The following is an 8,294-nucleotide window of genomic DNA, read 5'->3' as shown; positions in this document are numbered from 1 at the left end:
CTATTAGGATTCTAAAAATAGAGGACTAGGGCCCACAATAGTTAGCCCTCCTATTTTGACTAAAAATTCCTTCAAAGGGCCACTCCTGACGTGATCTCTCTGCACACTATAAACCTGGGCCAGTGTATCAAAATTTATGGGCTCTAAATAACTAGACACCTCACTTAGCTTAAAAAATTTCCTAAACTCATCATCATTAATCTCAATTAAGGCTCCCCCATTCACATTTCTCACACATTTAGCAATAGGGTCATAATTACTTGCAATTCGGGTCAATAGATCTACATCCATAAAAACCCCAAGGACTATGAGCTTTCCCATGTCTAATTCCCATATACTATTCATCGGAGCAGAGGCATGTCTTTCACCAAAACCCACCTTAAGAAGCCCTAGCCTAGATATCCCTATCTATGGGTCCCTCAACCAATTCCCTTTGTCAAACAAACCATCTCCAATTCTCAAATGGGGGGCCTTGGGCACTTCTTCTTTAATCTTAGCAGCGACATTTGTAGACATTGTTAATTATTCCAAGAAATCATCACATATCACTCTATCCTGATAATTCACTTTCCATGTTAAATCCCTTCTTGGTGCCATCTCAGAATTGCAGTTATGTCAATTAAAACTTGGACAAACTTCTGAGAAAACAAGCATGCAGTGATACTAATTCAGACTGTAACTAACAAGCAATACACAAAGACTTACTACTTGCCTAAAGAAATTCACTCTATGCACTGGCTCCTCTGCTAAACTCTTCAAAATGATTCCTATGTTCAGTTGATGTGAACCTTAATACAACAATTGAGCATTGAATTGAAACATTAAAACCACATGCTTTAGCAATCAACTCAGAATTGAATTCGCAATTGATTTCGAAAAATGGCTCCAAGGGATCATAAAATTTTCTAAGTGTTTCACCTTTCGCTATTTCGTAGAGGTTAAAATCCTTGTACCTTTTCATTGTGAAACAACGATGTCGTTTGGATCCTGAGAAACCTGCACGCCTTTTACCTTACCTGGGTCAAGATGCTTAAAAATGGGCCCCTTTCTTTTTGCTTCTTCGTGAAGGTTAAACCTCATGCATTTCTTTCATGTGAAATAGCACCATCCAACAGATCTTCTACCATCCGCTCGTCCTTTACTCTACACGGTGACCACTTTTGTTTTCACTAACCGTATGGAGTCATTACCGCTAACGATCTTTTCTTCTTCGTGAAGTTTAAAGATGTTGCATCTTTGGGCTGCGAAACAACACTCGTCATTGGATCCCTGTTGAGATGTGCAACCTTTAACACTCTTAATCCTTTGATGTGGGCCCTCCACACGAAATCCACCTACCTTATTTAACCCCGGTAGATAATTCTCATGTGTCAGTCATTTATTTGTTCAAGAACTCCATCGGGCTCCGCATCTAGACTGCCCTACTGATAGTTCTGATACTTAATGTAAAGTACAGATGCCAATAGCTAACAAGATGAGAGGGGGGGTGAGTCTACAAACTTAATCTTCTGAAAAACAACAGATTCAACCTCGGTAACTTATACTTCAGCAATATAGCCAAAACTGCTAAACATGCAAACTCATAAACACATAATCATCATAACACTCATAACACCCGATTTAACATGGAAACCCAGATAGGGAAAAACCATTGTGGGATTTTGGACCCAATAAAAAAATATACTCTTCTAGAGTATGCTCAGTTAAAAGCAAATCCTGTTAAAGATTACAAACACATTGCTAGATGTGACCCGATAAAGGGATTTCCCTCAGATCTGTTAGGATCTTCACTTTGTTAGAAGTGACCTTGTCAAAGGATTTCAAACACTCATTTAGAATGTTACCTTGCTAGAGGGTTTACATATAAGACTGTTAAGTCCACTCGGTTAAGAGATTTTTTGTCACTCACAAAATAACAGTAATAAAAGTCTATCTACAACTTCACATCCAAAAATGCTAAAGCAGATTCTTATTTGCTCAAAACAATCTAGTCATAGGACTTATCTTGTCCCTCTGCTGGGCTCTCTACTCTATTATTCAAATAGGTCTTCAAGCTTTTGTGTTCGGTAATCACTATGTAGCATCCCCTATGCATACACTTTCCCGCATACATTGTTTATCAAAAATTCCTCATTTATAAACAATTGCTAACCACTGAATCTCCTTGATCATATTTCCCATGATCAATCTTAGCCATCAGATCTTCAAACTTGACTAGGTTCAATGTATCCTTTTGATCTAGAAATGTTTTACCTTGCCTTGGGACTTGCAGTCCTTTCTTGTAACTTGCACAAGGTTATTGTGGTTCAATCTATGTTGTAGATCTTCCTACTGAATTTGCTTTGCCATAGATCCTTAACAAACTTCATGCATGGTATACCAATCATTTAGACATTTCTAGCTAATCATTGGCCTTCATTAAATAATGCTTTTATCCATCCAATGCGCACTGTCATAAATCGGTTGCAACTCGGTAAATACTAAAATTTACTCTGTAGACATTTCACCTTCATTAACCGATATCGATAACCTTAGGGTTTACTGACTAGGTTCTTTGCTCAGGTGCATAGTATAGTATTAACCTTACAATCAACAACATATGTAGAATATCAAAACAATCTAAACATCATGATCTCATCATTGTCTAACTCAGTAATAGTTGCCCATTGAATAACTTATTTCTCTCCTTATTCATCACATTCTTTCTATGTCTTTTACCAACATCTTAATTCTCTTCAAATCAATCTTCTCAAGATATGGCAAGATCATACTGAATCAGATAATCAATTTCTTGACATCAATGACAAAATAATGTTATAAAGATAGTTATCATCCTTTTTCAGTTATATCAATAATCTTCAACAACCTTCTCAATATCCTTCATGAATATCAACAATCTCCTGATATTGAAATGCCAACAATCTCCCCCTTTGGCATTGATGGCAAAACCAACAATTAAATGGTAATACCAACAAGATATTCAAATTGATTCGGATTCAGATTGTTGTTAGACTTCTCCTGTTATCCTTGAGCTGTTGTCTTTTGAAGTCTTCTCCCTTCTTCATTAGGCTTCTGAGCTATTGACTTGCATTTAGTCTTCTCCATTTGTTTTGCAATCTACTCCCCTTGTCATTAGTCTTCTATTATTTCCATCATTCAGGGCTTTCATTCAGTCAACCATTTAGTCTTCTCCCGCTTTGACAACAATGCCAAAAAGTAAAAGAACTAAATCAAGATTTCTTCCTCTGTGAAGTGATTTGCCTTGCCGTGTAACATCGCAATCTCACTTAGATCAACTTGTCTCTATTCACTTTTTCTTTCACAACTTTAGGTGACCTCCTAAAGTGCATAAATCAACATCAATCCACACATAATATTCTGTAGATTCATCGAATTGATGCTTTTACCAAACTGGTTCAGTGAGTAGAAGATAGGGGTAGGACCCCTAACTTGCTTCTAAGATACTCAAAAGTGTCCCTTGGCAATTTATTTGTGAAGATATCTCCTAATTTCTCCTTTGAACTGATATATTCCAGCACAACTTTCTTCTCTTGAACTTCTTCTCTAAGATAGTGATACTTTATAGATATATGCTTTGTCTTAGAGTGCATCACTGGATTCTTTGAAATGTTAATGGCACTAGTATTATCACAGAATATAGTTACTGGCTTGGTAACTTTCTCATTTATACCTTCCAACAGTTGTTTGATCCATGCTATATTGGTACAATTCAATGCTACAGCAACATATTCAGCTTCTCCTGTAGACTGTGAGATACATCCTTGTTTCTTACTAAGCCAACTTACTAGTCTTTCTCCCAAAAAGAAAGCTCCACCACTTGTGCTTTTCCTGTCATCAATGTTGTCTACCCAATCAGTATTAGTATAAACTTTTAACTCAAAACCATTTCTCTTTTCATATACTAATCCATAATCTTCAGTGCCTCTTAGGTATCTAAAAATTTTCTTGATTGCTGTCATATGTGTCTCCTTGGGATCTGCAGAGAATTTTGCTACAATACCTACAACATGTGCTATATCCGGTCTACTATGCACAACATATTGCAATTTTCCAATCATATATCAGTAAAGTGTCTCATCAATAGATGCAGATTCATCATTCTTTGATAATTTATAGTTTGTAGTCATAGGAGTACTTACTGTTTAGAATCCTCCATTCCAAATTTCTTCAAGATTTCCTTTATGTACTTGGATTGAGTAATGAAAATCTCATCTTTCATTTGCAGTATCTGTAAACCTATAAAATACTTTATCTCACTGATTAGTGACATCTCAAATTCTTTGCACATTTCATTACCAAAATTCTTGCATAGAGAATCATTTCCACAAAATATAATGTCATCAACAAATATGGCTGAGATCAGTATTCCATTGTCCTCATCTTTCTTCATGTACATGTTGCTATTTTCACTTGTTCTTATAAAACCAGTCTTGATTAAGTAAGAGTGCAGTCTTTCATACCATGCTCTAGGTGCATGTTTCAGACCATATAAAGCTTTGTTCAGTTTGCATACCTATTCTTTACTCTTGTCTTCAACAAATCCTTCAGGTTGTTCAATATAAACTTCTTCTTCTAGTATACCATTCAAAAATGGATATTTAACATCCATTTGATATACCTTGAAATTTTTGAAAGCAACATATGCCAACAATGTTCTTACTCCCTCAAGTCTAGCCACAGGTGCAAAAGTCTCACCATAATCTATTCCTTCTTCTTGAGCATAACCTTTGCAAACTAGTCCTGTTTTGTTGCGAATGACTTCACCTTTCTCATTTAGCTTGTTTCTGAAAATCCACTTAGTACCGATTACATTTTTGTCCTTTGGTCTTGGGATCAGTGTCCATGTGTCATTCTTATTGATTTGATTAATCTCTTCTATCATAGCATTTACCCAATCTTCATTGTTAAATGCCTCTTTCACTATTCTCGGTTCAAATTCAGATATCAAACATGTGTTCTACCTTAGTTTGTTCCTTGTCATCACTAGATCATCCTTATCTCCTATAATTTGACCTGATGCATGATGTCTTCTAACATATTTGGCTAATATAGGCTCGGTAGGTTCTATATGATCTTCTTCATCACTCGGTAACTGGACATTGTCTTCATTTTCTTTAGCAGCTTTCTCAATAGGACTTCTCAATTGAACATAAATAAATTCTTCATAATTTTCTTGTTCTTTGGAATTTCCTTCATCATTTCCTTCTGCAAATTCATCAATTTTCACATTTGCACTTTCCACTATATTTTTAGATGATTTGATCAGACATTTAAATGCTTTTCTTCTAGAAGAATAATCAAGAAATGTTCCTTCTTCACTTTTCTGATCAAACTTTTCATTTCTGTCATCCTTGTGAACATACCATCTACTTCCAAAGATTTAAAAATAACTTACATTAGGTTTCTTGTCATATCAGATCTCATATGGTGTCTTCATAGTTGCTTTCTTCAATTGAACTCGGTTCAGGGTGTAAACTACAGTGTTGATTGCTTTTCTCCAAAATGTTTGAGGTACCCTCTTTTCTATCATAAAGGTTCTTGCACAATCCACAATTGATCTATTTCTTCTCTCGGCTATCCCATTTTGTTGAGGTGTTCTCGGTGCAGATACTTGCCTCTTTATACCCTGATCATTGTAGTATAAGTTAAATTCATTAGAAGTGAATTCTCCTCCTCTATCAGATATAAGACATTTCAGCTGTCTTACTGTTTCATTTTCAACTCTTGCCTTGTACCATTTGAACATTTGAAAATCTTCTGATTTTTCTTTTAAAAATATGATTGACATCATCCTTGAGTAATCATCCACAAATAATATGAAATATTTATCACCATAATAACTTTGAACTTTCATAGGACCACAAAGATCAGTATGTACTAGATCTAAAATTAGTTTAGAAGTGTAGGACTTACTTGTAAATCTTGATCTTGTCATCTTACCCATCTAGCATCCTCGGAACATAGAATTCTCTGGTTTTTCAAGACTTGGTAGACCTCTTACTTGGTGCTTCTTACTTAGTTTGATCAAATTATCAAAATTTACATGACAAAACCTTTTATGCCATAACCAGGTATCATCTATCTTTGCATAAAGACACTTGTTCCTAGTTGATTCAAGATGAAATGTATTACCTTTTGTTTGTGTCCTGGTAGCAGCTAACTTTCCATGCTTGTCATGAACTTTGACAACTCCATTTTGAAATTCTATTCGGTATCCTATATTGTTTAGTTGTGCTACACTCAACAAATTGTATTTCAAACCTTCAACCTAGTATACATCATCACATTTAGCATTGTCAAGAAGTTTTATAGATCCTTTACCTTTCACCGGACATGGTGCATCATTACCAAATCTTACATAGCCTCCATCATAGTCTTCTAATTTAACAAACTTGTGTCTATCACCTATCATATGATGTGAGCATCCACTATCTATGATCCAAGAATCATTATTATTTATGTGAGATATTAGAGATTTTTCTTCATACCTTTCTTCATCAGATCCATCTTTAATAGCCACATTAACAACTTCCTTAGTATCATTTTCATCAGATTTGTCATCGTTCGATTCCTGATCTACTACTAGACATGTCTTTCTATCTCTCCTTCTAAATTCTTGGTGTCCTCTGTATTGGTTGTCTCTCTGTCTGTTATCTTGGTATTCTCTCTTTTCACTAGATTCTTTGTCAGGGCAGTTAGAAGCCATGTGTCCTATCTTATCACAATTGAAACATTTTAAAGGTAGCTTCCCTTTATACTTACCTTTTCCTCTTGGTAACCTTCTGGTTAATAATGCTTCAAACTCTTCTTGCTTCTTTATTTCCTCATACAGTTTGTGCACTTCTTCCATGTTCTTACAAAATCTTTCACTTGCTCCACCATGCTTCCCTTTAGAGTACTTACTCATTCTATCATTGTAATCATCAGATTCACTAATATGAAAAGAACTGAATGCAGATTCAACTTTATTTACTGAAGACCCACTGTTATCAAAATTACTTAACTCAAATGCATGTAGCTTACCAATAGTAGCATCTAAAGAAACTAGTATGTTAGGTACAAACCTCAATTCATTGATTGTAGAGACTCGAATAGCATAAGCTAGTAGAAGGGTTCTCAACAACTTACTTGTTATATCCTTTTCTTCAATAGTTCCACCTACTCCTTTAATTTGATTGACAATCTCCTTTAGTCTTGTACTGTATTGGGTTATGTTATCACCTTCATTCATTCTTATGGATTCAAGTTTGTCCTCTTAGACTATCTACTTTTGCTCTTTGAACATGTTCATCACCTCCATACACAGATATGAGCTTAGTCCACATTGCTTTTGCATCATTACAGCCTTCTAGATCATTAAACTCTGAGTCGGTCAATGTTGATGGAATTTCAATCATAGCTTGAATATGTTCTTGCTTTGCCTTTATCTCTTCCAAGGTCATAGGGTTGGTGCTTGGTGTAATATAATCATTCTCGAGATAATATGTTGCATATTCTCCAATTCTTGATAAATGTAGCTTCATTCTTTTCTGCCATGTGGAAAACTTGACTTGTTCAGCTTCGGTGCATCCCTTTTATACATCTTCAGATCTTTGCCTCAAGTACCTTTAAAATTTTCTTTCGGAGTCCAAAGCTCTGATACCAACTGATAGTTCTGATACTTAATGTAAAGTACAGATGCCAATAGGTTACAAGATCAGAGTGGGGGGTGAATCATACAAACTTAATCTTCTAAAAAATAACATATTCAACCTCGCTAACTTATACTTCAGCAATATAACCAAAACTGCTAAACATGCAAACTCATAAACACATAATCATCATAACACTCATAACACAAAATTTAACATGGAAACCCAAATAGGGAAAAACCAATGTGGGATTTCAGACCCACTAAGAAATATACTCTTCTAGAGTATGCTCGGTTAAAAGCAAATCCTGTTAAAGATTACAAACACATTGCTAGATGTGACCCGGTTAAGGGATTTCCCTCAGATCTGTTAGGATCTTCACTTTGTTAGAAGTGACCTTGTCAAAGGATTTCAAACACTCATTTAGAATGTTACCTTGCTAGGGGGTTTACATATAAGACTATTAAGTCCATTCGGTTAAGAGATTTTCTATCACTTACAAAATAACAGTAATAAAAATCTATCTGCAACTTCACATCTAAAAATACTAAAATAGATTCTTATTTACTCAGAACAATCTAGTCATAGGACTTATCTTGTCCCTCTGCTGGGCTCTCTACTCTATTATTCAAACAGGTCTTC

This window comes from Cryptomeria japonica, chromosome 4 (genome assembly GCF_030272615.1).
Source record: "Cryptomeria japonica chromosome 4, Sugi_1.0, whole genome shotgun sequence".
Lineage (NCBI taxonomy): Eukaryota > Viridiplantae > Streptophyta > Pinopsida > Cupressales > Cupressaceae > Cryptomeria > Cryptomeria japonica.
The sequence above is the reverse complement of the archived record's forward strand: the minus strand, read 5'-3'. Positions refer to the sequence as shown.